General features: G+C 45.0%; 1 long non-coding RNA gene across 1 annotated transcript in view; it reads left to right on the top strand.

The window, feature by feature from the left end:
* LOC116598331 overlaps positions 1–22,221 on the top strand; it is a 217,074-nt gene that overhangs the window by 70,306 nt on the left and 124,547 nt on the right. The window contains exon 6 of the long non-coding RNA XR_004289038.1: positions 209–1,896. This is a non-coding gene — a long non-coding RNA (uncharacterized LOC116598331). The remainder of the gene's footprint in view (positions 1–208; positions 1,897–22,221) is intronic.

Raw genomic sequence — 22,221 nt, 5'->3', positions numbered from 1 at the left:
AGAATCACAGTCAACCTTGAAGGGAGTGTGGCTTAAACTGCAAGGATTTTCTTCCCCTTTCTTTCCTTCCTTCCATCTTTCTTTCCTTTTTAAATATTTTATTAATCGTATTTCCTTTGCCTAGTGTGAGGAGTAAGGGGGAAAGATTCAAATTTATAGAGCACCTTCTGTGTGCCAGATGCTCTCTACAGACATTATCTCTTTTCAGCCTTACGAGGATTTTTCAAGATGGATAGCCCTAGCCCCACTTCGGAGATGGGAAAACCAAGGCCAGGAAGCCTAGGTTAGGACCACAAAGAAATAAAATGGTGGAGCTGGAATTTGAAATCTGACACTTGTGACTCCAAAGCCTGCTCTCTCTCTTTCTCTCTCTGGAGCCCAGGAATGAAACGACACGAGTGTGACTTCAGGCCAACAGACACGGACCAAGTGCTGTTTAGGTATGTTTTCGTGCAGCGAAGCAAGCCCTTGGAGACCAGCTCAGCCAAAACACACAGTCTGGGGTCAAGGCTTGTCCTCCCCTGGGCAAGAAATGGAGTTCTTGCCATCTCCACACTGTTTGCTCAAGTGGTTTTTTCCCCAGAGATGACTGCTTGCTTGTTTTCAATTTCCACTGTGACACAATAAAGAAAGCTCTAAATGAATGTTAGAAAATGTTTTCAGGAAGCAGAACACAGTCAGTGCAACGTGGTGATCTTGGTGGTAGTGAGTGACCTCACAGGAAGCCATTCTTTCTTTCTTTCTTTTTTTTTTAAAGAGAGAGAGGGAGTGTGCGCAAGTACTGTGAGTGAGGGGGGCAGGGAGAGGGAGGGAATCCCAAGCAGACTCCCGCTGAGGGCAGAGCTTGAAGCACCTCGATCCCCAGCCCTGAGATCATGACCTGAACCGAAATTGAGAGTCGGACCTTTAACTGACTGAGCCACCCTGGCACCCTTCACAGGAACACATTCTTATTGGAAATTTCTTCAGTTCCAACTCTTCCAGCTTCTGGATGACTCCTCCAAGAACGGCACCTCAGCGGCCCTCCTGATGAAGTCCTGCCGGATACCTTTCCTCTGATTGGGAGGAACCCCATCTTGGCTCCTGCCTGCAGGCAGTTGGGGCAGTACAACCCAAGGGACTAGTGGGATTTGTGCCCAAGCCAGAGCCATCTGCCCCCAGCGTGCAGGTGTGCGACTTCTGAATGACCCACTGCCCTGAAACAGACAGCCCTTGGGCCTCTGCACCCTCCCCTCCGTCTTCCCGAGAAGCCAGCTCCCTCAGGCCTGGACTACTTCCTAGAGTCTCTCTGCTTACTTGGTTTGGTGGGGAAGAGCCGGGGGCAGCCTGCAAGTTCTCCTGGGGAGAAGGAACGCTAGGCCACACAGCCCTTCCGCCGCAGGCAACCGCACGTGGAATTTTCCCCGACGTCTGTGCTGTTCTCAAGTTTCCCGACCTGCTCACCCGTGCTTGGAGTTGGTTTTCCAGCTCAGAGAAAATACTCAGAGCTGCTGGGCCACCAGTTTAGCCTTGAGGCTGTGACTAAATAAATAAGAAGGACAGCACCCCACCCCCCGCAACTGGATCAGTTTATTTTCAAAGAAAGGGCTTTCCGCACATGTCCCCATGGAGCCAACAGGAAGGACTGTGGGCAGTAGACTGCCGTAGCCACACACGGGCAGCTGCAGGACCCTCTCCCTGACCTGTTTAAGTCATGCCGTGATTGATGATGGCAATGGAAAAATAGCAACTGCAGATGGACAGGCAGCAGGATAAGCAAAAAACAATAGTGCTGCTGCTGGCACCTGTCCCTGGCTGAGGTGGACGAGGCACTCTAAGTCGTCTGGTGATGAAAAACGTGGGTTTGGGAGGCAGACAGTTTGAGTTCCAATCCCACCCGTATCCCTGCCAGGCTGGGTGAGTCGGGGTGGGCTTGTATCACTGTTCCTAGTCTCCGCTTCCTGGGGCCGGAAGGGGAGCTGGGGGGTGGGGTGGGGTGGGTTGTGGATTGTCATGCCCGTCTCAGGGCTGTTCTGAGGATTGAATGAGCTAAGACCAGGGAAGGTACTGACAGCAGAGCCCAGCAAATAGCTGCGATTGTTTTCTGGTTGTATATAATACTCAGCCCAGTGCCTGGCACCACGGAAAAACCACCTCAGTACGTGGGATCCTGGAATGCCAGTGTTGGGAGGGAACTTGTCTGAAGCCAGATTAATTTCATCTGCTGCTTGGATAGGTGAGGGTCCAGAAGACCAGACAGGGACAGTGGCAGGTCCAGCATCCCACTCCTCACCGAGGGCAGAGAGAGGGTGGACCGCATCACACTCCCTGCCTTCTCTCCCTTTGAAGAACACCCAGGCCCGGGCTTTGCTCATCAAACTTAGTCTGGGGTTTGACAAGTTAGGTCTGCCGGGAGAAATTCTGTTCTGCTGTGTTGCTGTGAAAGGGTCCAGCCTGCCAGTTTCTTTTGGTTTGGGAATCAGTGGCTTGGTGGGAAAACAAAAGACACTAGACTTGGCAGCTGCAGAAATGGGTTTAAATCTTACCTGCAACACATCAATTCTATGGCCACAGGCCAGCCCTTGAGCCCTCTGAGACAGTTTCCACAGCCCTTCCCAACAGGTCTGTCTGCCTATTTTTGGTTGCACAGGTGGGTGAGAGTCCTCCTGAGTCCCTTGGCGTATGGTGCTGGTTCCCACAACTCACTGAAACATCTTTGTTTGCAAACGGATGTTTAACTTGCTGTGAAAAAGGGGGAGAGAATGGAGGAATGTCTCCTGCGGCCATAGTGCTGATATCGCTCCCCCTGAGACTCAGTTTCCTCTTTTGTAAAATGGAGATTAAAAACGGTACCTACTTCAAAATCTGTTGGTGAAGAGGAAATGAGTTAATACAAAGAGCTTAGAACAGTGTCGGGCACGTTTTCTTCAGTCAGAGTCGCTGCTATTATAATTAAGGGTCAGGTTGCAGGGTTAGGGACTTGCAAACTCTTTCCCTGCCCCTCTCCCCACCAATTTTGTGCCTCAGTGGCTGGATTGGTGGCCTTTATCATGAGAGAAGGGGGTGGCAGAGCTGCTGCTGGGTGGAGTGGTGGCATGGGAGTTACCCTGGATTCGTGGGAACAAGAGAGCACTGATTTGCAATCCTGGCATGAATTTGGGGTAGAGATCTGGAAGTCTGGACTTTCTCCATGGCTGGTGGCTGTGAGAGCCACATATTACGTCATTCCTGTAAATTTGTGTGTGTGTGTGTGACTGGAACAGAGCAGAGGCTTTTGGTTTCAACAGGAGTCACGGGCAAGGCCAGGCAAAGAAGCAGGGCAGCTGTTGGGAGAATTCAGGCAGGAGAGGGCTCAGCGCCCGGGTCAGCAGCCTGTGACTGGGAGGAATGTAGTGAAACGTGACATCTGCTGCCCAACCGCATCCCCGCACCGCCTGCCCTTGTCCAGCTGCTTGGGAGAAGGAAGGAAACCAGCCTTTCCCACTGCTATTGTGTACCTGACAGGTTCATCAATCTTACTCAGCTCATCCTTGTGACCTCTCACGCTGGTCATTCTTTCTCTTCTATGGATGAGGAAGAGGAAAAGGAGATTCAGAAGTGTCCCAGGGTGCAGGGAGGGGCAGAGCCAGCTTACAGGCCTTATTCCCGAGTCCATGCTCCTTCCCCCGCTCCAGCTAGTTCTCACTGGCCCCAGCCACCCGATCACCCTCCGCATCGGGCTTATCTCTCATCAGAGCCAGCACTGCTAGAGGAGACCCAAAGACGTGAGGCACCCAGCTCCTGGCTTCAACGGCCTGAAGACAAGAGAAGCTTGAGCCCAAGACCCCTTCCTGGCTCAAGTACTAACCCCTGCCTTTCACCTTCCTGCCCCCAGTGCCCTAGGCAGACCTTTGGCCTGGAGGGGCACCCTGTCCCAGTGCCAGCCCAGCAGGCTCGGCCTGAACAACAATAGCCGGAAGGGCCTCTTAGAGCAAGTACTTCCTGAAGTGCCCAGAACAGCCACTGTCCCTGCAGCTCAGGAACAATCACAGGTCAGGCAGCTTCCTCACTCCTTGCGGGCCCTCAGCAACTCAGGGCAGAGCCCCTGGGGCTGCTGCTTTCGGGAGGGACAGGCAGATGGCAACAGCAAGGCTCTAGAGTCCAGAACACACCTTGGGATACATACATATTTTTTCCCACATTGAAGCTGGAGGAAAAATTCCGGATTCTCACTTTATCCTTCCTGTTAACCAACAACCTCATCCTTGATCTCTGTAGAACTGTTATGGTTTTTTTGACCTTTTTTTTTTTAAGATTTTTATTTATTTGGCAGAGAGAGAGAGAGACCACATGTAGGCAGAGAGGCAGGCACAGAGAGAGAGGGAGAAGCAGGCTCCCTGCTGAGCAGGAAGCCCAACGTGGGACTCGATCCCAGGACCCTGAGATCATGACCTGACCCAAAGGCAGAGGCTTAACTCACTGAGACACCCAGGCGCCCCTCTTTGGGATTTTTAAACAAACAAGGAGAAAGAGGCCGGGGAAGCCAAAGGGAAAAATAAGTTCTGGAATCAGACTATACAGTCACTTGTTCATTCAGCAATATTGAATGAGGCCTACTATGTGCTGTGCACAATTGGGTACAGAAAAGAATCATTCAGCATTCACTCATTAACTTATGTATTTATCTGCTCATTTCATAATAATGATAGAGCTGTTGCCAAGTCCCAAGCATTGTGGATGTATCTGGGACTTGGCAGCGTGGGCCCTGCCCCATGTGGGAGGTGTTGGGGAGACCAGTTGACTACCCAGCTTATTTGGTGAGTGCTGAGAAGTTGAGGGCTGTCAGGGGCAAGAGCAGCAGGGCCAGTGGACCCTGACCAAGAGTCCTGGAGGAGAGACAGGACAGAGCCCAAGGGAAGATAGGAGATAGGCTATGGGCTGAGAGAGCCTGTAGGAAGAGGTATTAGCATCTCTGAAGACTGGAGGCAAGAGAATGCACATTTCCCAAGAAATGTCAAGGAGGTCCTGATGGCTGGAGAGTGGGAGGAAGAATCCCCTCTAGTGGTTGTACTTGGTGCGCTCTAGCTTGCCTGCCTGTGCCACTTATTAACGTGGGTCCTCTGCCCAAGCTGTTCACCTTGCCGTGACTCACTTTTCTTGTCCACGAAATGCAGAGGATGAAAATGATAGTACCCACTTCATAGGTTGGGATAAAAATGAAAACGAGCCAACATCCATCAAGTGTGCCCGGTGTGTGGTCAGCGTTACAGAAGTGTCAGCGGTGATTAGGTGGGGATAGGCGGGAAGTGGGGCGGGGGAGTGAACTGTCCCGCCCGCCTGCAGTGAGATCTAGGGGTGGACCAGCATGGGGCCGGCACTAACAAACGAAGCAGAATCAGAAAGACTCAGCTCCTGCCTGCAGGGAACTTGCAATATTCCCTGCTGTTAAAAACTTGGACCTGGCGTCAGAGAGAACCAGATTCCAATCTCATCTCATCTCATCTCATCTGTGTGACCTTGGGCAAATGATTTGCCCTTTTGGAACCTCACTTTTCTTATCTGTAAAATGGGCATAATGATAGTCCATTCCTTATAGCTTAAGGTTAGGGTTAACAGAGATAATATATGTAACGTAAATAGCATAGAAAGTACAGGGTTAGAAAAATTATAGGTATTAACACAGTATAAAATGAAAGAGAAATAATAGATGGGAAAATATCTTCTAATACCCCAGATGGTGATGCCCTTGGGTATAGTGGCTCTAGCTTCTCAGCGTCTTCCCATTGCTCTAGAACAAAGATGTGCTTAATTCACAGGCTTCTTTCCTGTCTTCATCTTTCCTGCTCTCTCTCCACGTCATGTATCCTGCATGTATGTGCTCTGTCTAGAGGTTCCACTCACAAACCTTCAGATCACATGTGACAGAAACTCCTTTAATAGGGGAAGCCTTCCCCGACACAGATGTGCTCAGGTATGTGCCCCTCCCCCATCTCATACCGCTCTTTGTTTTGGTTAGTGCCTGTCGCCCCATTTAGAGCATAAGATCCATGAAACCAGAGGTCATATCTGCTTTACTTATTCTTGGATCTCTGGCACTTAGTCTGGTTTCCATAATAGAAACCAATAAATATGTACTAAATGAATAAACAAGAATGCAGTGCAGGATTAAACTCTTAAAAAGGGAGAAGCTGGAACCTCTTCCGAAAGCTCAGACACCCCTCACAGAGCCCATTTTCCAAGGCCCCTCTGCATGCTCTAAATCAGAACAGCAGACTCAGAGACCCTGCTCCTTCTCCCGGACAGCGGTGTAATCGTGCTCGCTTCGGACAAGAATGCAGTGCAGGATTAAACTCTTAAAAAGGGAGAAGCTGGAACCTCTTCCGAAAGCTCAGACACCCCTCACAGAGCCCATTTTCCAAGGCCCCTCTGCATGCTCTAAATCAGAACAGCAGACTCAGAGACCCTGCTCCTTCTCCCGGACAGCGGTGTAATCGAGACATCACCCAGTAATGAACTGGAGGGCTGATTAAGAGCTTATGTGAATGTTGAAACCTCTGGCTGCAGTCACTTCCCCCAAGTTTGCTGTGACTCCAAGCACGGGAATTTTTCAAAAGAGAGAGCTTTCAGAGAATATCCACACCCAACGGTGGAAACTTTAGAAGAAGGGAGTGTGGGGGAACGTCCCTCGGTGAGGGATTAGGGGTCTCCGAGCAGGTTTTAAAGGCATATGGAGACAAGATGTCAGTGTGAGCTTGTTTCTCTGACAGAATCTGAAATGCTTTTAACCAGCCAGTTTCCAAGAGGCTTTTAAGTGAAGAGGTTAACGTTGTAGGTTTATAAATAAATGGATGTTTGTGGTGACTTCACCGTGGTTCATGTGACAGGGCGACCTGCAGGGAGAGATTACGCCTTGCATCAACGGCTTAATCGCTTCTTCTGCCTCTCGGTCCAGTGAGCAGAAGGAGCCCTGGATGAACAATTGGGAGACCTTCCTTTCTCATCCTGGCCTTGCCTCCAATGAGCGATGTGACCGTGGGCATGATAGTAACGTTTGCCTGCCTCAGTTCATCTGTGCAATGAAATTAAATGAGACCTCAATGAAGCGTTGTCACATTGACTTGTATTAACAGTCCCTAGAACTTATTGTGACCTTACTATGTGTCAGTGCTTGTATGAGCTCTGCAACAGCCTGTGAGATGGGTTACTATTATTGCTGCTTTTTTTGCACAAGGACACTGAAGTACAGGAAAGCTAAACACCTCCCTCAGGGTCACACAGATGGTAAGTGACGGAGCCAGGATTCGAACGCAGGCTGCCTGGCTCTGGAATTGGTGTTAATGACTGTGCTATGGTATACTTTCTTTCTAGGGAGGGAGTGTGTGGCTTGGGGAGGGCTTTAAGAAGAAAAACACCCCATTGCTTGTTAGCTGGCCAGGATGTCAACAGTCTTCAGTGGGGAAGGAGGAGAGTGGAATGACTGCCACAGGGAGACATGAGGTCTCCGTGGTAACTGTATTGTGGGAAGGTGAGCTTTCCATGTTTATGGCTAGTACCAGGGAGGGGGAGTGCAGAGATCCTAGGCTTGAACACAGATATGGATTTGAATCCAGACCTATTACTTGATGTGTGACTGTCAGGGTAAATTATTCGTAACTCCTGGGGAAAATGGCACTATCAAGGTTATAGAGGGTTATATGGGTTACTTGAGAAAATGTCTGGCACATAGCAGGTACTCAGTGAATTCTTCCCTCCCCTTTTTTATTATGGTCCCAAGAAGATGAATTTATTTAATCAATAACTTAATCAACTTTAATCAATTCACTTGATTGAATTTATTAGTTCAATCAAATCCTAGAGTTGGCTTGGGTTATGTTTTTATTCTCTGGGTTCTTCAGATAAGCTGCATTATTTGTTGAAAGTCTTTTTCAGATCAGGTTAATTGATAGTTTTCAGATTCACTTCCACACTCATATTTGTCCATCAAAGAGCAATTTCCTTGTGCTTTGATGTGAGGCTATAGCCATTTTTTATGAGGTTTTAGCCATGTTGCAGGTAGAGTCTCAGACCCATTCCAGTGATGAGCTATAAATGAACATGAACATGAGACCATTGGATTCTCTATACTTGGTTTCTGTATACCTGGGTGCCATTTCTATGCCAGCTTTTGAACCCAGGGCTTTGGCTGTTCAACCAGGAAGCCAGCTGCATGGTTGGCTGTGGCCTTGGTTTGGGAACTTGAGGACCTGATAAGGCTTGCTATTAAGGAAGCAGGAAACCAAAAGAACTGGCGAGATAAGCCCAAGCCAGAGTCTATGATGGCTACTTGGAATCATTCGCCAGAAAGTCCAGAAGCAAAGTCCAGTGAGGTCAGGACGGATAGGGATTATAAATAAAAATTGAAAAGGTGTATTGAATCTGGAGAAGGTCAAGATCTGATTGAGGAATGTTCCAGATAAGCCCAGGTAGAGATATATGACCTGAATTTATCAAAAAGAAGGTACATGGTGTGAAAGAACGTACAGGTGTTAAAGACAGAGGGTGGAGATGAGGTGCTGGTAGTACATTCAGCACTGGAAGGCAGCCAAATAAAATCTGGAATTCCCTGGCCACACCAGCCTAGAGGCAAACATTCAGGTGGGGGTGGGGTGGGGTGGAAAACATTGTAACCGGGAGGAAAACTGACTTGGGTTCTCAGACTCTGCATAGGTGATGATAATAATGTTTGCATATATTGAACGCCTACTGTGGGTCAGGAGCTGTGAACATATATTCTCTTTTAATTGAACGCCTACTGTGGGTCAGGAGCTGTGAACATATAATCTCTTTTAATGTCTACTGTAAGCCCATTATGTTAGGACTTATTTTCTCTATTTTTTTAGATGAAGAATACTGGTTTCAAGAAAATGGAGTAACTAACTAGTTGGTCAAATAGAAAACAGGAGGCTGGACCAGTGATTTCTGATTCCTTAGCTTTCCCTTGGTTTTCTGGGCTCCTGAGCTTTTTATTCCACATCCCTTCCCTGGCAGGGTCCTGGAAGTTTCTTATAGTCTAATTGGTAATCAGAAAATTTTGCTGTCTATTTTCATTTCTCCCACTTAGGGGTTCTTATCAAATAATTGGTATACCTTCTCTCCCTCCACTAACTTTGGCCACCTCCTCCTGAGGAGAGCTTCCCTGACAAGCGTTGGGATTTCAAGGGAGGTGCAGGCAAGATATTAGGTTTAAGGACGCTTGAGTAGCACCATGCAGGGTCCCTCACAAATATGACCAATCCATTGAGAATTAATGGCATTTAGGGACAGAACCTTGAAGCTTTTAATTTATGTTCCCATTGAATGATATCCTTATCCATTGAGAAGTCTTCCCTGGGGGGGGGGGTGCCTGTTCATCTATGTTCTACAGCATTCATCCCAGGGCTCTGGAAGAAATCTGTCTGTCCTGGTGTCCTTGTAGCATTTTACTCAAGGTTGTTATGCAAATAGAACACCTCAAGCAATGTTCTAATCACCACTTAGAGGTGGGAGGGAAGATTAGAAACCCCTTTTTTGGCAAAAAGCTTAAGTGTTGATAAAGAGTGAAACATTCCATGAATTGTGTCATTAAGGCTTGAGCATCTCCTTATTCCAAAAGGGATAGTCAAATTCACTGTACTAGTGGGGACTGAGCAGAAGTTCAAAACAAAGATGAAAAATTCTAACTGAAGACTCGTGTCTAAAATTTAAAAAGGTGAGAGCTCCTCTCTTCCATCTTCCTCACACTCAGCACTGGGCAGACCTACTTGGGTCTGGTTAAATTCTTCAAATCCTGATTGACACTGACAAACAAGAGGGTATCTAAAAGAGGGGGTCACCAAAAGGTGGAGAGACTTGAATTCTTGTCATATAAGGCATGCGTTGTATTTTCAAGGGGATACAGTTAGCCAGAGGCATGACCATAAGAAGACTCATATCTTGCCCAGGACAGAGTAGACCTCTATCCTCCTCTGACTTTTCCACACACATTCCAGATGGAATGCTCTAAATTATGACTCAGAGTCATTAATAACATGACCACTTGTGCAGCCCACAGATTAGACAGCCAAAAGCCTAGAGTCTGTTGTGTTGAAGTGGCGCTGGGTGGGAAGCACTCTCTCCAGAGACTGGGGCAGGGTATGACTTGCCAGAGGAGGGTTCATAGAATGTTTAGACTGTGACTCATGAAGGTCTTAGATGAATAAATAGCTCTCTTTCTGCTGTGACTGTTGACAGGGCTGGTGACAGCTTACCTTTGCAGTTGCCAAGGAGAATCTGACTCTGATTTTTGACAAGTTCAACTTTCCTAACCAGCCAGACCCTTCAGAGGGACCACCTTGAGCACAGACCTAGCCAAATGAAAATAGCAATGAAGCAAAGGGTACTATTTGGAGGCATAAAATCAGAAGAGCAAATATCTCATCCCAGCTAAGGAAGAGTAATCATTGGGAGGGGAGGAGTGGAAGAAGGAAGTTTTCTGCTTCTAGGATTGGAGAAGTGTTAACTTACATCTTCATGTAGCTACTTGGTCATAGACTATCACTTTGTTAATAGTGATATTATCAGGGCTTCATAATTCTGGTGAGAAGAAAGGTGGTCCTCTTTCTGGAAACATCCTTATAATTTAGGATATATTTGACAACAAACAACAAGAAATCTGACTGATAGTGGACTGAGCCATAAAGATGTATGATTATCTCACATTGTAGGAAGTCTAGAGGTAAGTAGTCTAAAATGAGAATAGAAGCTCAGTAGGGCCATCAGGATGCCAGGCACTTCTCTATCCTCTTGAGGTAGGTAGGTCACTGATTCTTCTCCTGGTTGCCTCATGGCTACAGGATGGCTGCCATACCTCCAAGCATTACAACCATATCAAAGTTATAAAAGTGATAGGGGTAAGGATGTGCTGTGGCAAAGTGTTTTTGTCCTAGAGTGACTGTGCCATTTCATCAGTGAAGAAACAAAAATATCTCAGAAGTTTTCCCAGCTGACTTACACTAAGGGTAATTCACCACAATATTATTAATCAGCACTGGGTCACATTAGCTGTAAGGGAGTATAGAAAAGTGAGTGGCTGGCAAATGTTGATGGAATAGCAATGTCTGACTTAGACCCATTATGATTCAACCCCCTCATGTCTGGTCATGAATGAAACGGATGTTCTGCTGGCCATGGAGAAGTTTATTGGAAGCAGGGAATGGTTTCTGCCATATACACTTAGAATGTTAGTTAAGCATTACACTATGAAGGCTCACCATTAATACAAAATGAATACCCCAGAGATAGAGGTGTGGATTTGCAGAATTTTCAAGGCAGGAAAGTCTATTGGAATCTGGAAGAATCCAAAGACTGTAAGTGGATGTCGAAAGAAAATACTCATCCTTCAAGTCCAGGTCTTCACTGGCTCTGTAACCCTCCCATCCCCCACAGGCAGAGCTAGGCGATCCTTCCTCCTTGCTCCCTTTACACTTTGCACACACCTTGATTATAAGAATGAATCACCACACTGCATTCAGAGTCAGTAGATATTTACTGCATCCCACTTTGTCCTGGCCCTGTGCTCGGTGTCCTGTGCATCAAGGAGACCTTCCATGCTTCCCATTGTTGACTGGTAATGAGTGTCCATAGAAGGTAAACTCAGGTGAATTTTTAACTTAGCTCACAAGGCCCTTTGGATTCACCCTCACTTTCTTCTCCAGTCTCACCTCTCCCCATCTCCTACTCTTCGAATCCCACTTTCATACATTCTCAAAGTGTAGAGGCTGACATTTCTTCTCTCCCTACCTTTGCACTGCTATCCTTCTGCACAGAATGCTCTTCTTTTCCTTCGGTGCTTGGCCAAATTTTACTTACCCTTTAGGCTTAGGTGTCATTTCATCTGAAACTCTTTTCTGGCCCCCAGGACTGGGCAAGGCAGCATTTCTCTGTGCTTTTTCACACTCTACTTATCACAGAGTGATAGTCACTTCCTGTAACTCCTGCACTTCCTAGCAGGGGACCCAGGGTGTGTGCACCCCTTCGGTGCCAATGCCGCTGCAGTACCTGGTCCATCCTTGTAGATTCCTATTGAATGGCTGAGTGACAAATGTGCATCATTGCATATTTCGTGCTGGGTCATGTGGCAGAGCCCACAGCTGCAGCCCTGTCCAGAGAAGGAGGTCTCTGAGCACCGCTTGAGGGGGCTGGGCCAGTTGCCCTGTCACTGTGTGATTGAGGACAAAATGAGTCTCTCTTTCTGGGAACTGACATTTTACCTCTAAAACAAAACAAAAATAAGAGATGAAGAATTAGTTTTCAACTTTTTTTTTCTTTTAACAGGAAAATAGAAAATCACAAAAAATGTAATAGTGGAGGGACTGACTGAAGCAGGGATAGTCTAGATTTCTGTTGCCACTATAGCAAATTACCATAAAGTTAGTGGCCTAAAGCAGCATGAATCTATTCTCTCATAGTTCCACGAGTTAGAAGTCCAAGGGGTCTCACTGGGCAAAAATCAAATTGTTAGTGGGATGCATTCCTTCGTGGAGGCTCTAGGGGAACATCCATTTTGCTGCCTCTTCCTGCTTTGAGAGGTCACAGGTCTTGGCTCACAGCCCTTCCTCCATCTTCAAATCTAGCAGCGTTTCATCTATCTGACCATTGTTCTGTAAGCACCATTCCCTCAGAACACAGCTGGGAATGGTTCTTCATTTTTAGAGCCCTGTGTAATTGGATTGGACCCCCTTGGATAATCCTGGGTAATCTCCTTGTCTCAGGGTCCTTAACTTAATCAACATGTAAAGTCCCTTTGCTCATGTAAGGCTACATACAACAGGCTCTGGGGGTTAGAGCATTGACACCTTAGGGGCATTATTCTACCTGCCATGAAAAAGAGAGAAAAGCAGGGGGGTAGGAGCTTTTCTCTCTATCTCTCCTTTCTTGGTCAGCTCTTTCCCCCACAGTTGTCCCTGGAGACCCAGAGCTGAATTTAAGACCGCCCTGGTCTCCGAGATCTTTTCTGGCTTTAACGGTGTGGCTGAATAGCTCTGTGATCTTGAAAAGTTACTACTTCTCTGTCCCTTCATCTTCCCATCTGCAAAATAGAGATAATAAGTCTATCACCCTGATCGCGTTGTACTGAGGTTAAAGGAGACAGTCTATGCAAAGTGCTTAGTCCTGTGCCTGGCACGTGGTCAATGTTCGGCAAATGTTAACTGTTTTCATTATTAGGTGCCTAAGGTTCCATTCCATTCCACTATCTGGTTCATCACCTCAATTCAAAACATGTCTGCAGCAGCAGATGGGATGAAAAACTGGTTTCCCGGGTAATTTAGCCACCATACTGAAGTTTGTTTTTGTTTTTTAAATTTCGGTTATTTTACCTCAACAATGAAGCATATATTTGTGTTTCTGGAGTTAGAGACATTTTGTTCTTTTGAACATCTGGAAAAAATGGGAAATGTGGTGGGTGTCAGTGAGAATGAAAAGGCTGGGAGTTGCGGTGGTCTGCTCACTAGGGAGGCAGTATGTGGGCCCTGGTGTTTATTAGGAACATACAAAAAGGGCTGAGATTGTGGCCACAAGACAGTTTATGAACACAAACACCAGGGAAGTTTACCAAATATCAGACTTGAATTTTATAGCTTCTGGATGAGGCCTTCATTCTTGATGACAATGAAAATCTGGTCTTCTAAAGGTAACTAACCCCTCATGTCACTTTTGAAGAAACTAACCCACAGGAATGTTCAAGGGAGGGGCCGTTCCTACTCAAGAGACATGTTTCCCTTCTCTTATTTCCAGAGTCTCACAGTGGCATCTTTGAGCTAGAGCCAACTGGGCACAGAGTGTCAGTAGCCTTAAGTGTGTTCATCCTTTCTGATTCAGTCACACTACTTGGAGGATTCTACTCCAAACACAAAATATGGAAAAAACTTTATGCACAAAGATACTAACTGAAGCTTTATTCATAATATTCCCAAGTGGAAAGCCTTTCAAATTGTCGGTATTAGGAGAAGGAAAGACTTAGTAAACGATGGCACATCCAGATAATGGAATATGAGGCAGCCTATGCTCACAAGGGGCTTTGAATAGCATGAGAACTGTGGCTAGTATGTTAACTAAAATAAGGGTTCGGGATACATCCTTATTTGTATTATGTAGTCTAATCTCTCTGCTGTTAGGAAAGAGATTTTAAAAAATTATTTATATTTGTTCCCAGGCATCTAGAGAATGGAAAAATTGTTCCTCCCCTTCTTACTACTATTTTTCTCTCTTTCCCATCTTTTGCAAATGAATGACTAGCAAAGTGTTTAAGCATGCTGGGTATGGAGCCAGATTGCCTACTGACCTATCTTAACCTCTCCAAATCTCAGTGTTCTCATCTGTCATGTGGGAGTAATAATCATTCCTAGCTTGTAGGATGGCTGTGAGCACAAAGAGGTAATTTGGGTGAAAGGCTCGACATAACACTTTGTACATAGAAAGTGCTCAAGGGGGGATGCCAGTTGGTACTGTTATTTTCCAAGTACAAAACTACCACCAACAAAACTAAAAGTTGTAAAAAGAGGAATTTATCGTTTGTTCTCCCACTTTCAGTTCAGTCAAATACTTATCCCAAAGGGTTATTTAACAAATGTTCTTTTTTCTAGTCCTTAATCATTGTGATACTTTGAAAAGCAGCAATATAGTCAGCAGCTAAAAAGCCTTTTAAATGAAAAGACTTAGTTCTATTTGAAGAATAGTTTAGGACCTTGCTTTCTCTTCCTTGGCCAATAATCCCTGCTCTTCAGCCTCTAAAAATCAATACCTATCTCTCAACACCTTCAGAAGGTGTCCCTAAATGCTCCTCTGTGTCTCCAACAGCTGTATCTGCATGTAACGGAAAGCTGACCCAAGCAGAACAAATGACAGTATTCATGATTTATTGCTGCATAACAAACTGTCACAGATATATGCATTTATTATTTCAAGTTTTCTGAATCAAGAACCTTGGCAAGGCTTGGCTAGATCCTCTGCTTAGGAACTCACAAGGCTGCAGTGAAGGTGTTAGGTGGGCTGCATTCTCATCTGGTGGCTTGACTGGGGAAGAATCTACTTCCCAGCTCATTCAGGTTGTCGACAGAGTATATTTCCTTGTAGCTGTAGGATTGAGGGCCCTGGCTTTTGCTGCCTGGGGGCCACCATCAGCTCCTAAAGGCTACTCAGACTTCCTAGAAGCCTTCTGCTGCTCATAGGCATTTCCCACAGTTCCTAGAAGCCACATGTAGCTCTGCCAAATGGGCTTTTCCAACATGGCTGCCGACTTTACTAATTCAGCAAGGAGAGTCTCTAGAGCAAGTCTGCTAACAAGATGAAGACTTACATGGCCTTATGGAATTACGGGATTGACATGTGATCACCATTGCCATATTTTATTGGCTAAAAGCAAGTCACACTCATATTCAAAGGGAGAAGATCACACAAAGATAGGTCCACCAGTAGATGGGGGTTATGGGACTACTTTTGAGTCTGTCCAACACCACAAGGAAGGGGTCTAATTCTTCACGGTAACAAGAAGCCTGAGCCCCACAGATGGGGGATGAGGGAGCATACCCATGTTGCCATCCATATCCCAGGCTCTTTACTTCTGTTTTATCATCTTTCATCTTTTTGATTATAAGAGAGGTGCTGCTTCTCCAAGTTTCACCTCCCCATTCAAGGAAGGAAGAGTGAGAACGGGCAAAAGGCACATACCAGCTAAGTGTGAGTCTTTTTATCAGTGAGAGAGTAGCTTTCCAAAAACCTACGCATACACAGGTCCACTGCCCCCCCACTGACCTCATCGGAGTCAGTCGGCTGCTTCTATAGCATAGGGCATTGGAAGATAAATATATTTTATTAAACAGTAGCCAAGCGACCCCCACAAAATGAGCAATGTCTGCCACAAACATCTTCAGTATGTGGGCACATGGGTCCAGCTTCCAGTGACAGCAAGCGTACAAATAAGTTATAAAGCTTGAATGGGGAAATCCTTTGCATAGTGCCCGGCACAGGACTGCTTCTCAGTCAGTGTTGCTTCTTTTCTCCCTTCTCCCTCTTTTCTTTCTGTGTTGCCCCCACCTCTGGGTTTGACTACTTCAAGTGCCACAGCACCTCCAGAGTTAAACACCCTACTGAGCAGACAAGTCTGCATTTGGAGCTCCAAGGAAAACCGATGAGGGAGGAATGTAATAGCCCCAGCTGGAACTCTGCCAGGGGACTAGCAACTGCAACACCCTTATTTGCTCCAGGGAGGAGCAGCTTGGAAACTTTTTATGAGATTCCAGAAGCAGCAAGGTCATCAGTTTTATGGCCATTCCGCTCCGTTTGTAAATACAGCCTTTGAATGAGAATGTTTGGGCTCCTTGACAAGAACAAGGCTGATGTTAGCTCCTTTGGAAGAGGGGACAATAAAATAAATAGAAGATTTTTTTTTTTCCACGTGACTGCAAGGCATTCTGAGTGACTGTGGACCCCCAGCAAACACCAGCACTGAACTAGCATACACTCAGAGAGCTGGGTTTCCAGGTGGCCTCACGGTAGAGTCCCTGGGTGTGTGTGCGAGACAGGTAATCTGATTTGTCAGGTCATGGGCGAAGCAACATGTGTTTACTATCACACGCATTTTCCAGGTCGGAGGAAAGCTCTAGGTTGGGCCTGTTTGCTGGGATAAAGTCAAAGCCGAGGAAGAAGGCTGTGTCCTAGCCAGCCTCTGTAGGTTCTTGTAAATGGGAACCTGCTCCTCCAGGGACACCTGGGCCTCTTTCTCTAATTGCTCACTGGACTGTGCATTTATTGTGGCTGAATATTTACTAGGCTGGGCCCAGGAAACACTGGGCCCCTATTGTCTGGCCAGCTGCCAGGGCCAGCACTGATTGCAGTTGGCCATGGGGACAGGGTCACCGTATCTTTGGGTTTTTTTTCTTTGGGCCGCAAGGCACAAAGGCAGAGCCAGCCCACGTGTGTGTCTTTTTGTGGGGGTCGAGGGAGAGTATGGCAGAAAGTGGTGGAGAAGCAAGGAGACATTTTTCATAAATGGATCCAACTCTCCTTTACAGGCACAACTTCTCGCCCCCAACTCACTTTTATTTTATTTATTTATTTTTTGAAGATTTTATTTATTTATTTGAGAGTGAGAGTGAGAGAGAGAGCATGAGCGGGATGGAGGGCAGAGGGAGCCGGATGCAGGACTCAATCCTAGGACTCCGGCATCATAACCTGAGCCGAAGTCAGTTCCTTAACGGACTGAGCCACCCTGACATGCTTTTAATGAACATTTGCTGTGCAAAGAAATGAGTGATTTTATTCATTTAACTGTATTTACTGAATGCCGATTGTTTGCCAGGGACCTAAAATCTCATGACACAATTCAAAAATTAACAGGCAAGATATGAGTTCTCCTGGAATTGAATTCTGGTGAGGGATAAAGACAGCAATAAATAAATGAGCGAGGTAATTATAGAGAGTGATAAATGCTATATGAAGACTAGAAGGCAGAGGGACAAGGAGGGGCTGGGGTTGGAGAGCTACCTGAGACAGGGGGCTTTCCTTCCCCAGGAGATGATATCTGAGCTAAGAGCTGAATGCTGAGAGCACACTAGTCATGAAATCATCTGGAAATGTGCATTCCTGGTGAGGCAGAACATGTCTCTGGAAGGTGGAAGACAGACTGAAGACACAAAAGAAAGGGAACTGTAGTTCAGGCACCTCAACTGAGGAAGGCGGCTCATCTATCTTCTAGAACCTGGGCAAAGATGAGGAAGTAAACAAGAAGTTTAAGGAGAAGGAGTAGGAGGTTGTGTTGGATAACAAGACATTTAATGGCAAGTCTGGCTGTATTCAGAATGGGCAGCTCTTCATGCTTATGCCAGGACCCTTGGCAGTCCATCCCTAAGGCCAGTAAGTTAAAGTGGTGTTCTCTGAAGACTTTGGATGGCCCTAGACAAATGACTTTCCTCTTGAGGAATTTAGGGGATCCCTCATCATGACGGTAGGCTCCCTGCTTGATGACCACAGAGGGAAGCCTGCTAGCTGGTCCCAGACTCACTAGGGTACGCAGAGCTCCCAAGGAGCTGTTGATCACCTTCTTTTAGAATATGGAAGCCAACTAAGCTTCACTAAACACATGAACAATGCTTGCAACATATGCACATTAAATAACATTTCTGCTTATTAAATTCCTGGGCTGTGAAGGTTTTGCTTAGGGTTTATCAGAGTTGGGGGGGTGTCCTTGGGAGCTAGGGAGGTCAGTTAGCTTTAAGCATCATGGAACCTGGAAGCTTTCAAAGTTGGGTATTTACACTATCTAGAACTGCCCACATAGGATTGAAAGAGGAAGATGTTCCGTATGTATCTTTAAGCTTATGTTTACTTATGTTAGACTGAACCACAGTAACTGTATACTATGAATTAATAGATGAATCCTAGAATTAATGTTGGAAGAACATAGTGATATCATATTTTTTTAAAAGATTTTATTTATTTGACACAGAGAGCGAGAGAGAGAGAACAGGCAAAGGGAAAAGGAGAGGGAAAAACAGACACCCTGCTGAGCAGGGAGCCCAATGTGGGGCTTGATCCCAGAATCCTGAGATTGTAACCTGAGCCAAAGACTGAGGCTTAACCAATTGAGCCCCATCATGGTGCCCCATGATATCATATTTGATTTAATTTTTATTTTTATTTATTTTTTAGCTAACTCTAGGCCAAACACGGGGCTTGAATTCACACCCTAAGAGCAAGCATCACATGCTCCACTGACTGAGCACTAAAAGCCCAACTTTGTTAAGTATAAATATTTTATGCATAGAATAATTTTTAAAAACTTTTGGCATTTCTTTTTTAAAATTGACTATGAGCCTCAAGACATGGAAAGGGCCTGGATACTTAAATCATCTGGATGGGAGTTTGAGTGTTCCCAAAAGCATCATTACACATTTACAGCAGTTGCTTGGAGGATTTGCACATATGACTAGTTCTACTTGCATATGAATTTTATCAGCTTATTACCCAAAAGAAGTCCTTATATTTGAGGTCATGGGAAACCCTCATGTTGGCCAGAGCTAATGATTTGGATATTATCAGCCTACTCAGGAGAGAGCACTGGGCCTCCCTCAGCATTCTCCTGGAGCATGTTCGACATGGTAAGAGCAGTTTTAAGTAATGAAGACATAGAATTAAAATTGCATTCAAGTGTAGAAAATGAGAAGTCTAGGAGGATCAGAGCTGGAAGAATATTGCAGGCCAAGAGAAGCCTTGACTCTTTCCTGAAACTCAGTGCTAGCTTTATGCTATTCAACATAATCTTTATCTTTTGTAAAGATTGCCAAATGGACTTTGCAGGCTTCCCCATCATTATGCCAGTCAGTTAAAATCCTATCCATTTGGGGGCACCTGGGTGGCTCAGTTAGTTAAGCGTCTGCCTTCTGCTCAGGTCATGACCTCAGGGTCCTGCGATGGAGCCCTTCATGGAGCCTTGCATCAGGCTTCCCACTGAGTGGGGAGCCAGCCTGTTTCTCTCTCTCCCCACCCTCCGCTCATGCTCTCTCTTGCTGTCTCTCTCTCTGTCAAATGAATAAATAAAATCTTAAAAAAAAAAAAAAAAAGGTCCATCTCAATTCTTCATTGAGAGCTGTGAAGCTCTCCTTGAATGTCTGGTTGGGAGTATCACTCCTTTCTCCATATACTCATGTTAGACTTAATTCATTCTCTCTCTCTCTCTGTCATTTATCTATCATCTATCTATCTATCTATCTACCTAGCATCATCATCATCATCATCTATCCTGTGCTTTGATCTCTCCTGGGCACTAATATTTCTTCAGTGCTTTATGGATCACAAAGTGACATTCATGAGCATTTAGTCATCTAATTCTTTGCAACTCTATGATACCAAGAACAGAAACACAGAGGCCAGAGACATGAGGGCATTAGTAGATTAGCTTCATGAATTGTGACTGCAAGTCAGAGAAAATCTTGTGAGATCTCTGAAATTCAGTAGCCAAAGAATGCAGCATTCTGTTAAGAGTTAGAAAAAGACATTCACTTAACTTTGGATTCTATTACATTCAAAAGTCCATAACATTCAATGGAAGAGACATGCAGGGAGGTTAAAAGCCAAAGAAAATGCCTAGTATATTCAGGAGTCAGGATGAGTTGAGTTGGAGACATTTGTGAGGTAGAATCACTGTGTGCATATCATTTAAGTCCCAGGATGTGACCATGCTCCACTTTGAAGTTCCAGAATCATTGACATAACCTTTAAAAATGGAGTTCAGGATGTCACATCAAGGTTACTAAAATCTCTGATCACTAGTAATCCCAGGAATGCTGAGATGGCAACTCTCCCTACTTCTTGAGATGATTTAATAGTTTTTTTAGTTTTTGTAATAAGTGCCACCCAGGAAGCCTGAATTTCCAGATCATATTTCCAGCCAAATAGCTCTGTGTAAGGTAATTTCAGTTTAGCAGGGATGATTGTCTTTTTTACTGGGTAAGCATCTTTCATTTCCTGCAAGTTTTAGATTACATATATGCACATCTAAAATAATCAAAACTATAGTATAAATATTTTTGTATTAAGAAAGAGGCCATATTTTATATATCTATATGCTCATAATGTTTTAAAAATTTTGGCCTATTTAAATGATACTCATAATTCTAATTTAAAATGTATAACTAACAAATTATTGAGACTCACAACTTTAAGTGGAAATTCATGTCAGTCACATTTAGAAGCAGATTTCATTAGATTAATGTTTGGGAACATTTGTTGATCAGACAGTTGATGTGCTTAAAAATGAAAATTGAATTTATAAATGTAATTTAAACTGTTTGAAAAGATTTGGTGACTTATGTTTGCAATCTTAACCAAACATTGGTCAAAGGCTCTTTAGAAGTGACTAAAGAAAGGCAGCTCTTCCTGCCCCTGGGCCCTGTCCCTGTGCTTTAATAAAATCACCTTTATGAAAAGACTAAAAAACGTAGGAGAAAATTTGCTCCACTTCTAAATAGAAAAATTAAATTTGTAAGTGGAATGTAAACCCAAGAAGAAAATTTATGTATAACTTTAATGACTTAATTAACTTAAAAATCCGAGATAACTTTCTCAATAGCCTTCTCACTACACAGAACTCACTCTCAAAATAACTTAGATTTATAGAGGTGACCTGTCCAGGGTCACCGGGCTCATAAATGGCACACTCACAACTTGGACCCAGAGTCTAGATCCTACATCTTTTGGTTCAACTCTACTTGCCTTATTGACTCCATTTCAGTACCCCTTTATAATACCTGTACTATTTTGCCTTGGGTTTGGGATATTTGTCTGTGCCTTAATTTGACTACTTGCCTCTCCCCAGCTGCCAACACAGGGAGGTCAGGGGAAATTCAGTAAGGGTGTCAGATTCAAATGATCGTAGGCCACAAATGGCCTTGGAGAAATGGTGGCTGCCATGGGGAATTCAAATAGATTGTTATCTCTCTGTGACACTGGCTAGCTTTCAGGGCTAACTCTACAGCCTTGGACTCCAGAGGTCTAAACTGTGATGAAGTGGATAAAATTGGTTATATGCTCACTGCCTTATTTTAAGATATAATTCCATGGATACCCTTCAGTGTTTTCCCCCTGCTCAGGATAAGGACCAATCCTATGTATCTGAGAGAGAGAGAGAGAGCGCGCGAGAGAGAACACAAGAGGAGGTAGGGGCAGAGAGAAAAGCAGACTCCCTGTTGACGAGGGCTTGATCCTGGGACTCTGGGGTCATGAACTGAGTCGAATGCAGGTGCTTTGCTGACTGAGACTCCCAGGTGTCCCAAGACCAATCCGTTCTATGCTTCATGAGGCCAATATGGTCAACCTCCTGTCCTCCTCTCTGGACTCTTGATCCACTTGCTCCGAGTATACAACCAGTTCCCTGAACAAACCAAGGTATTCTACAGATGAAGTTCATTCTCTACCTTGGGCACTCTTAGAACTCTTTGAACCTTTCCTTCACAGCTCTTGCTAGAGATTGTAATTACAAAGTTTTACTTGTAGTTATTTATTTAATATCATCCTCCTATGGAAGGCCTCTAGCTCTGTGCACTTTGCCTGTTTTTCTCACCATTATTCTTGATGCATAGTAAGGGCTTAACAAATGTAGGCTTTTATGATTATTATTAGCGTTTAATATAGTTCTATTGTTGGGTATCTATTGTTGGGAAAGAATGAATGTGAGAGGATCGAGTTTATGGTGATCTTTAAGACTAGCCTGAT

Source organism: Mustela erminea, chromosome 9 (assembly GCF_009829155.1).
Source record: "Mustela erminea isolate mMusErm1 chromosome 9, mMusErm1.Pri, whole genome shotgun sequence".
Classification (NCBI taxonomy): Eukaryota; Metazoa; Chordata; class Mammalia; order Carnivora; family Mustelidae; genus Mustela; species Mustela erminea.
This window is presented reverse-complemented; position numbering and strand designations above follow the sequence as displayed.